This window comes from Notamacropus eugenii, chromosome 3 (genome assembly GCF_028372415.1).
Source record: "Notamacropus eugenii isolate mMacEug1 chromosome 3, mMacEug1.pri_v2, whole genome shotgun sequence".
NCBI lineage: Eukaryota > Metazoa > Chordata > Mammalia > Diprotodontia > Macropodidae > Notamacropus > Notamacropus eugenii.
This window is the reverse complement of record NC_092874.1, coordinates 338,383,443-338,394,743: the sequence shown is the minus strand read 5'-3', so window position 1 is coordinate 338,394,743 and position 11,301 is coordinate 338,383,443. Positions and strand designations below refer to the sequence as shown.

General features: G+C 41.6%; 1 pseudogene; it reads left to right on the top strand.

Annotated features, from left to right (window-relative positions):
* The first annotated feature begins 2,102 nt into the window (after window positions 1-2,102).
* LOC140532154 (zinc finger and SCAN domain-containing protein 10-like) lies at window positions 2,103-10,868 on the top strand (annotated as a pseudogene).
* The last annotated feature ends 433 nt before the right edge of the window (window positions 10,869-11,301 follow it).

The window sequence follows — 11,301 nt, the reverse complement described above, 5'->3', positions numbered from 1 at the left end:
GAGAAGTCATAAGGGACTTTACTAAAGTTGAACTGTTTACATTCCTGCATGGAAAGACAATATTTGTAACTCTTGAAACTATTCAGTATTGGGATACTGGGTGGGATTATACACACACACATGCACACGCACACGCACACACACATAGAGAAAGAGTGCACAGAGTGAATGGAAGAGGATGGGATCATATCTTAAAAAAATGAAATCAAGCAGTGAGAGAGAAATATATTGGGAGGAGAAAGGGAGAAAAGGAATGGGGCAAATTATCTCTCATAAAAGGGGCAAGCAAAAGACTTATTAGTGGAGGGATAAAGAGGGGAGGTGAGAGAAAAACATGAAGTTTACTCTCATCACATTCCACTAAAGGAAGGAATAAAATGCACACTCATTTGGGTATGAAAACCTCTCTTACAATACAGGAAAGTGGGAGATAAGGGTATAAGCAGTGGGGGGGGATGATGGAAGGGAGAGCATGGGGAGGAGGGAGCAATCTGAGGTCAACACTCATGGGGAGGGACAGGGTCAAAAGAGAGAACAGAAGTAATGGGGGACAGGATAGGATGGAGGGAAATATAATTAGTTCTTACACAATACTACTATTATGGAAGTCATTTGCAAAACTACACAGATTTGGCCTATATTGAATTGCTTGCCTTCCAAAGGGAAGGGGTGGGGAGGGAGGGAGGGCAGATTGGCAGACAGGGGCAATTAGAACGTTCGGTGTTTTGGGGAGGGGGGAGGGGACAAAAGGGAAAAAATTTGGAACCCAAAATTTTGTGAAAATGAATGTTAAAAGTTAAATAAATTTAAAAAAATATACAGCTTTTTAAAAATGTATATTTAAGGAGGCAGAGGCAAGATGACAGAGGAGAAAGATGCACCTCTTGTAGCTTTCCCCCTATAGCCCACAAAATACCTGTGAAAAATGACCCTAAACAAATTCTAGAGAAGCAAAAGTCACAAAAGGAAGACAGCCTGGAAGGTGAACAGGAATCACAGTGGGCTCAGAGCAGATTACAACCCTCTGAGTGCAGCCTAGCCTTGGTTGCTGTATGAGCAGTCCTCTGGGGTGCAATCCCCAGCAGTAGCTGCAGTTCCCAGATTACTCAACCCACAAATGCCAAAGACAGCTTCAAAGGTCAGTGAGAAAGTTCTTTAACCTGAGGGAGAAGGGAACTCAGTCTGACCCCAGTAACCCCAGGGTGGCAATCAGAGCTGCAGTGCAGTATCCATTTTAAAAGCACTCCACCTAGAGACCCTGGAGGAATCATGCAGTTGATCTGGATCTCAGCCCTGAGTGGTGATCCTGGGGTGAGAAGGAGCATGCTGGCATGATGGAATTGGAGGTGGTTGTGGAAAGGAACCCTACTCACATATTCTGGGCACAGAAGCTCTATAGCACTGGTCTCAAAGGGGAGAGCAGCCCAGCCTTGGCCACACAACAGGAGCAGGCTTCAAGGATGGAATTCCCTGCATGGCAGCAGCCGCAGTTCCCAGATTGCTCAACCCACAAATGCTAAAGACAGCTTCAAAGATCCTGGGTGGAAAAGCTTACAGTATCTCCCAGACCAAAGGATAGGTCAGGAGAGGAGTAAACTCTTCTCGCTTGATAGTGCCACCTTGGAGGAACTGAGACCTTACAGGTCCCCAGAATATACAGTCCTCTTAAGAAAGGATTCAAATTTCAAGTAACTGACTGGCAAAATGCCCAAAAGCAAAAAAAAAAAAAATAAGACTATAGAAGGCTACTTTCTTGGGGAATAGACATTTTTTTTCATCCTTTCAGATGAGGAAGAACAATGCTTACCATCAGAGGAAGACGTAAAAGTCAAGGCTTCTGCATCCAAAAGCTCCAAAATAAATATGCAACAGTCTCAGGCCATGGAAGAGCTCAAAAAGGATTTTGAAAATCAAGAAAGAGAGGTGGAGGAAAAATTGGGAAGAGAAATGAGAGCGTTACAAGGAAATCATGAAAAGCAAATCAACAGCTTGCTAAATGAGATCCAAAAAGATGCTGAAGAAAATAACACCTTTGATTGAAGACTGGATATTGCATTGATCTCAAATGAAGTGAGGCTCCTCATCCTCCACAACCCAAGAAAATGATGTCTCCAAGACCAAGTATGGCAGCCCCACAGTCCCAAACTCCCCGGAATCAAGAACTATTCATGGTGAAACTTGAAGAGTTTTCTTGGGAGCAGAAATCTAGCCATGAAGGTCTGCCAAAACACGAAGCCTGCTGACAGCATTTCAGGCATCTCTGGTACCAGGAGGCAACTGGCCCAAAGAAGACTCTCAGCAGACTCTGGGAGCTTTGTTGCAGTGGCTAAGGCCAGAGGCCCACATCAAAAATCAGATCCTGGAGATGCTGGTGCTTGAGCAGTTCCTCCTCATTTTTCCTGGAGACATTCAAGACTGGGTGCGAAGGGAAGCATCTCAAGAGTGGCAATGAAATGACCACCTTTGCAGAAAATTTGTAAACCATGCCTAGCAAAGCAAGGCCAAAGGTCTTTGGCCATACATCCACATGGATAGTGCCATCAGAGAAGCTAACAGCCCTGACCACAGGAGATGAGCCCCAGAAACCCCAAGCAGAACCAGCCAAGCCTTCAAAGAAAGGGAAATGGAGTCTTCTAGCTAGGTCCAAGCAACAGCTGATTCCTGGCCTACAAAGAGAATTCCATCTCTACCAAGGGGGAGGATCAGCTGTTCCTCAGGGCCCTTCCCCTTCCCACGAAGAGAGATTCAGAGACCTGGAGTTGGCAACTACATTGGAAACACTGACATTTGAGGATGTCATAGTGGAGAAAGTTTGGCCTGCACCACCTCTAGGACTTGGAATTGGGACACAGAATAGGGAAAAAATAAAGCAAGAAGGTTCATAACAACCTACAATCCCAGAAAAGGTAGGCAACGATATCTCCTTGATACCCAGCAGGGAATATATACTAGAGACTCAGTGGGAGGCTGAAAGGCAATGGGGCCCTACTGCTTCAGAGAGTAAAGAAATACCCTGGGGGGCGGAGACAAGATGGTGGAGTGAAAGCAACGACTCACCTAAGCTCCTGGAAAAACTCCTCTGGATATCTCTGGGGGGAGAGTCTGACCAGACTTTGGAGGTGTAAAATCCAGTGGGTGACGGACTTTGACGGATTCGGAGCCCAGGCTGGACCGGAGGGTCCACGGGAGGGATCTGTTCCGCGGGGGCAAGACCCCGGCGCACAGCGCAGCGCGGTCAGCGCGGCAGGGCGGAGGGGACCAGAGGAGCCCGAGAGTGGCGGGCGAGACCAGCGGAGCAGGAGATAAGCCAGGCCGAGCCGGTGAGAGCTGCTGAGTGCCAGACAACACCGCAGCAGCCCTTCAAATATTCAGCCTGAAGACGGACTTCGGTGGGTCACTACTTGAACTTCCAGGAACTGGGATGGCAGAGTGATCAGTAAGTGCTCTCTCCTCCCCCCTGATGACCGTGAGGGAACCATAAAATTCTTCCCCAGATTAATCCTGGATCAGCGGGAACAGCAGAAGGGGGCGGGTGGTCTCATAACACCAGAGGCTGGAAAAGTGGCAAAGGGGGATTCTTCCTACTGTGGTGGAGGCGATCTGGAGGGACAGATGACCCAGGGCAAAGAAAATTCGCACTGAGACGCAGGCAAGCCTCAGAGCCAGGAGACGAGCCCCAGGAGGGGCGGGAACACGCGTTAGCTTCTAGGCGTGCCCCAGCCCTCCAGGGGAAAAGGGAAGACAATAGGGAAGCTGGGATTACCATCCCCTGAACTTGCCTTTGCCTCAAGTCAGCTGAGGAGATAGCCTGAGACCAGACCACACCTCCCACACACCTAACAAGCTAACCCCAGGGTTGATCGGGGAAACAAAAAACAAAAGCCTGCTTTTAGCCCAGACACACATCAGCTCAAATTAAAGATCTGTACTTTCTGACTGAAAGAACCAAAAGCTACAACACTCAGGCAACATCATGAATCGGAAAAAGCAGACGAAAAGTGAAAAAACCATAGAATCTTTCTATGGGAATAAGGACCAAAACACAAACACCAAAGAGGTTAGGGCTGAGACTGTACTTCCATCTGAAACCTCAGATGGGACTATGAATTTCTCGCAAGCACAACTAGATTACCTGGAACGTCTGAAGAAGGATATAAAAGAAAAACTGGCCAATGATTTTAAAACTATAAAAAAAGAATTCAATGATGAGAACATCACCCTGAAAAAGAAAATTGAAGAAATGGAAAAGGAAGTTCAAAAATTAACTGGAGAGAATAATTCCCTAAAATGAAGAGCTAATCAAATGGAAAAGGAAACCCAAAACGTAATTGGGAAAATTGATCAGATGGAAAAGGAAACCCAAAACCTAACTGGGAAAATTGGTCGATTGGAAAAAGAAGTACAAAAATTAAATGGAGAAAATAGCTCCCTAAAGGGAAAAATTGGTCAGATGGAAAAGGAGATGGAAAAGCTAACTGAAGAAAAGACTACAATGAAGATTAGAATTGGGCAAGTAGAAACTAATGACTCAATGAGGCAACAAGAATCAGTCAAACAAAATCTAAAGAATGAAAAGATAGAAGAAAATGTAAAATATTTAATTGGAAAAACAACTGACCTGGAAAATAGATCCAGGAGAGAAAATCTAAGAATTATTGGCCTGCCAGAAACCCATGATGAAGAAAAGAGTCTGGACAATATCTTCCAGGAAATCATCAAGGAAAACTGCCCAGAAGTACTAGACTCAGAGGGCAAAAGAGTCATCGAAAGAATCCACCGTTCCCCTCCCGAAAGGGATCCCAAACTCAAAACCCCAAGAAATATAGTTGCCAAATTCCAGAGCTATCAAGTGAAGGAGAAAATACTACAAGCAGCCAGAAAGAAACAATTCAAATATCAAGGACACACAGTCAGGATCACACAGGACCTTGCAGCTTCTACATTAAAAGATCGAAAGAATTGGAACCCAATATTCCGTAAGGCAAAGGAGTTGGGACTTCAACCAAGGATCAACTACCCAGCAAAGTTCAGCATAACATTTCAGGCAAGGAGAAAGTCATTCAACGAAATAAGGGATTTCCAGAGCTTCCTGACCAAAACACCAGAACTCAATAGACAATTTGATCTTCAAATGCAGGTCTCCAGAGAATCATAAAAAGGTAAACAGAGGGGAAAAAACAAAAACAAAAACTTGCTACTCAATTAGGGAAAACTGTTTACCTCCCTTTAAGGGAAGATGATACCTGTTAATCTTGAGAACTGTGCAGCTATTATGATAAAAGGGATATATGTAGAGGGAACAGACATAAAGTAAATGATGTCACGTCAAAAATATGATTTAAGTATGAGAAGGGAATGTAATAGGAGGTGTGGAAAGGGGGAAGCAGAGAATGGCTAGTTATATCACAGGAAGAAGTACAAAACTATAGTAGAGGGAAGGAGGGGAGGGAGATGAGCATTGTTTGAGAGGTAATCTCATCTGATTTGTTCAAAGGAGGGAACAATAATCTTAAGTAGATAATCCTAACTAGCTCTATAGGTAGTAGGAGGGGAAAGGGAAAGAAAGGGGAGGGTGGCTAAAAGGGAGGAAAGAAGCAATAAGAGTAAAGGGGAGTAAAAGGGAGGGGGGCTAAAAGAAGGAGGGGAAGGCTGCAGGAATAGGGGGAGAAAAGTGAATACTATTGAGGAGGGGAAGGGAGATGGGAGAGCTAAAAGCACAAATGGTGGGAAAGAGGTTGGAGGGAAATACGCAGATTGTAATCATAACTGTGAATGAGAATGGAATGAACTCTCCCATAAAACGGAGATGGATAGCAGAATGGATTAAAAGCCATAATCCAACAATATGCTGCTTACAAGAAACACATTTGAAACGGGGGGATACACATAGGAGAAAGGTCAAAGGATGGAGCAGAATATATTGTGCTTCAGCTCATGTAAGAAAGGCAGGAGTAGCAATCCTAATCTCAGACAAAGCAAAAGCAGAAATAGATCTAATCAAAAGGGATAAGGATGGAAACTATATCCTGCTAAAAGGCACCATAGACAATGAAGCAATATCATTACTAAACATGTATGCTCCAAGTGGTAGAGCATCCAGATTCTTAGAGGAGAGGTTGGGGGAGTTGAAGGAAGAAATTGATAGCAAAACTATACTAGTGGGGGACCTCAACCTCCCCCTCTCTGAACTCGATAAATCCAACCTCAAAATAAACAAGAAAGAGGTTAAGGAGGTAAATAAAATTCTGGATAAGGTAGATATGATGGATCTTTGGAGAAAATTAAATGGGAATAGAAAGGAATATACCTTTTTCTCAGCGATACATGGAACATTTACAAAAATTGACCATGTACTAGGACATAAAAATGTCACAATCCAGTGCAGAAAGGTAGAGATAATCAATGCATCCTTTTCAGATCATAATGCATTAAAAATTACATGTAATAAAAGGCCATGGAAAGAGAAACCAAAAATCAATTGGAAACTAAATAATCTAATTCTAAAGAAGGGTTGGGTTAAAGAAGAAATCATAGAAACAATCAACAATTTCATTTGAGAGAATGACAATAGTGAGACAACATACCAAAACTTATGGGATACTGCAAAAGCAGTTATTAGGGGAAGTTTTATATCTCTGAATGCTTACATAAATAAAATAGAGAAAGAGGAGATCAATGACTTAGGCTTGCAGTTGAAAAAGCTAGAAAAAGAACAAATTGAAAATCCCCAAGTAAATACCAAATTAGAAATACTGAAAACCAAAGGAGAGATTAATAAAATTGAAATTAAGAAAACTATTGAATTAATAAATAAAACCAATAGTTGGTTTTATGAAAAAACTAATAAAATTGATAAACATTTGGTCAATCTGATTTAAAAAAAGAAAGAAGAAAACCAAATTACTAATATTAAAAATGAAAGGGGTGAACTCACCTCCAATGAGGAGGAAATTAAAACAATTATTAGAAACTACTTTGCCCAACTTTATGCCCACAAATTCGATAATCTAAATGAGATGGATGAATATTTTAAAAAATACAAATTGCCCAGATTAACAGAACAGGAAGTTGAATACTTAAACAACCCCATCTCAGAAAAAGAAATTGAACAAGCCATCAATGAACTCCCTAGGAAAAAATCTCCAGGGCCAGATGGATTCACAAGTGAATTCTATCAAACATTTAAAGAACAGTTAATTCCAATACTACATACACTATTCTTGAAAATTGGGGAAGAAGGAGTCCTCCCAAATTCTTTCTATGATACAAATATGGTTTTGATACCCAAACCAGGAAGAGACAAAACAGAGAAAGAAAATTATAGACCAATTTCCCTAATGAATATAGATGCAAAAATTTTAAATAAGATTCTAGCAAAACGAATACATCATCTTATCACGAGATTAATACATTATGATCAGGTAGGATTCATACCAGGACTACAGGGCTGGTTCAATATTAGGAAAACTATTAGCATTATCGATCACATCAACAACAAAGCTAACAAAAACCACATGATTATCTCAATAGATGCAGAAAAAGCTTTTGACAAAATACAACATCCATTCCTACTAAAAACATTGGAGAATGTAGGAATAAAGGGAACTTTCCATAAAATAATAAGCAGTATCTATCTAAAACCTTCAGCAAGCATTATATGCAATGGGGATAAGCTAGATGCATTCCCAATAAGATCAGGGGTGAAACAAGGTTGTCCATTATCACCACTATTATTTAATATGGTACTAGAAATGTTAGCTGTAGCAATTAGACAAGATAAAGATATCCAAGGAATTAAAATAGCCAAAGAAGAAACTAAGTTATCACTCTTTGCAGATGATATGATGATTTACCTAGAGAATCCCAGAGATTCAAGTAAAAAATTACTAGAATTAATAAACAACTTTGGCAAAGTTGCAGGGTACAAAATAAACCCACACAAATCTTCTGCATTCCTATATATTAGCAACAAAGTCCAACAGCAAGATATAGAAAGAGAAATCCCATTTAAAGTTAGGGTAGACAGTATAAAATACTTAGGAGTCTACCTGCCAAAACAAACCCAGGGATTATATGAACACAATTACAAGACACTTTTTGCACAAATAAAGTCAGATTTAAGTAAATGGAAAAACATTAGTTGCTCATGGGTAGGCCGGGCTAATATAATAAAAATGACAATTCTACCCAAATTAATATACCTATTTAGTGCCATACCAATTAAACTATCAGACAATTACTTTCTAGAGCTGGACAAAATAATATCAAAATTCATTTGGAAAAACAAAAGGTCCAGAATATCAAAGGGACTAATGAAAAGAAATGCTTGGGAAGGTGGCCTAGCGCTACCACACCTCAAACTGTACTATAAAGCAGCAATTATCAAAACCACTTGGTATTGGCTAAGAAACAGAGAGGTAGACAAGTGGAATAGACTTGGCACTCAAGATGCAGTAGGCAAGGAATATAGCAACCTTCTGTTTGATAAACCCAAGGACCCCAGCTTCTGGGATAAGAACTCATTGTTTGACAAAAATTGCTGGGAAAACTGGATAACAGTGTGGCGGAAATTAGGCATAGACCCATACCTGACACCGTACACAAGAATAAAGTCCAAATGGGTACATGATTTAGGTATAAAGATTGATACCATGAATAAACTGGAGAAGCAAGGAATAGTGTATTTATCAGATCTATGGAGAAGGGAAGAATTCTTTACTAAAGGAGAGATAGAAAGCATTATGAAATGCAAAATGGATTACTTTGATTACATTAAACTGAGAAGTTTTTGCACAACCAAACCCAATGCAACCAAAATCCGGAGGGATGTAGTAAATTGGGAAAGAATTTTTACAGCTAAGCTCGGGGATAAAGGCCTCATTTCTAGAATATATAGAGAACTGACCCAAATGTATAATCATACAAGTCATTCCCCAATTGATAAATGGTCAAAGGATATGAACAGGCAATTTTCAGAGGAAGAGGTTAAGGCTATCTATAATCATATGAAAAAATGCTTTAAATCACTATTGATTAGAGAGATGCAAATCAAAACAACTCTGAGGTACCACATCACACCTATAAGGTTGGCAAACATGACAGAACAAGAAAATGATAAATGCTGGAGAGGATGTGGGAAAGTTGGAGCACTAATTCATTGTTGGTGGAGCTGCGAGCACATCCAACCATTCTGGAGAGCAATTTGGAACTATGCCCAAAGGGCTACAAAAATGTGCATACCCTTTGACCCAGCAATATCGCTACTAGGACTATATCCCCAAGAGATCATAAAAATGGGAAAGGGTCCCACATGTACAAAAATATTTATAGCAGCACTCTATGTAGTTGCCAAAAACTGGAAGTCAAGGGGATGTCCATCAATTGGGAAATGGCTGAATAAATTATGGTATATGAATGTAATGGAGTACTATTGTGCCATAAGAAATGATGAACAAGAAGACTTCAGAGAGGCCTGGAAGGACTTATATGACCTGATGCTGAGTGAAAGGAGCAGAACCAGGAGAACTTTATGCACAGCAACAACCACAGTGTTTGAGAGTTTTTTCTGGTAGACTTAGATTTGTGTAATAACACAAGAACTTCTTACCAAAAAAAAAAAAAAAATCCCAATGGAGGATCTCAAGGCAAAATGCTTGCCACACTCAGAGAGAGAAATATGGAAGTCACTCACATATTGTAGCAGATCATGTTTGTGTATGTGTATGTGTTTGTGTATCATGTTCTGATTTGTTATACGATTTCTTTCATTTATCTTAGTCTGACTACATAGCATGACTATAGTGAAAATATACTCAATAGGAAAGTATATGTAGAATCTATACAGAATTGTATGCAGTCGTGGGGAGGGAGGGGGTGAGCAGGGGGTAGGTGGGGGGGATAAAATCACAATTGTATGGCAGTGATTGTTAAACATTACAAAATAAAAAAAAAAAAAAAGAAATATCCTCTCCTCGAAAAAGTGAAGTTTGAGAAATAAAAGTCTGTGGTATCTGAGAGAAGCCTATGCCTGAGAAGACTTCAAAAGCTTGCCATGAGTATGGAATAAGTTTCCCCAGTTGTTATGCCTTCCGGCACAAAGAAGAACCCATGATTCCCTCAAGTCCTTCCAGAGCCCATATTGTGGGAAAAACTTTGCCCATGACTTCATCCTCAAGCTACATTTGAGGACACACACAGATGATCGTCCACATGTGTGTTCTGAGTGTGGGAAATGCTTCTGGCACAGTGGTCACCTGAGGAAACACTGGCAGATCCACTCTACAAAGATGGCCTTCTTGTGCGCTGACTGTGGTCAGGGTTTCCAACGATGGTCCAGCCTTCTGTGACATGTAAATGCCCATGCCAGGCATATGGAGCAGGACATCAAACCAGCCTTTCTGTGCTTCATTTGTGGGCAGGTTTTCCAACGACATGCCAATTTCCAATGCAGCCTGGGTCTCCATACTGAGGAGAAATCCCTACATGTTGTTGAGTACGCAAAAGTTTTCTTCAGGGTGCCAGCAACCACCAGTAGCAAGTTCTCATTGAGCAGAAGTCTCATGGTTGTAGTGAATGTGGCAATTCCTTCCAGAGGAATGAGCATCTGGTCACTCACCAGCAGATACATATAGGAGATACATACAGGCTTCAGCCAGAGTACTCACTTGGCTCATCACCAGCATATACACACAGGAGAAAAACCTCACCTATGTGACACATGTGGCTGTTGTTTCCGCAACAGCTGCAACCTGGTCGGCACATTTGGACCCATACAGGAGAGAGGCCCTACCACTGCAAAAGCTGTGGAAGGGGCTTCCATTGGAATGTCCACCTTCAGCGCCACCCTGGGACCCACATCCAGCAACTGATACTCCAGAAGCAGGCAAAGACATTAAAAAATTGGGGGGGTCCAATCAAGAAGGCTCCTCAGCAGTGCCAACAGTGTGGAAAGACCTTTGGGTGGGTCTGTAACCTGCTTAGGCATCAAGCTGTCCACACAGGTGCCAGACTCTATACTTGTAGCCAATGTAGGCTGAGCTTTAACCGAAATTCTCACTTGATTAGACACCTTACGATCCATGCCAAGGAGACTCTATGTTAGGCATCCCTGAAACCCTTACTTGGCCAAGACCCTGAGGCACTCAGAGGATCTCTGCTGGGCTTGCATATTTCGTCTTCAAAAAGGACTGAGAAAGATGCCTCATCAGGCCATCAAATTCCCCATTTGTACATCTTTCTCATACTCCTCCACAGGTTCATCCTCAGCCTCTTCTTGCCAAAGTGAGTAAAGCAAAATAATTG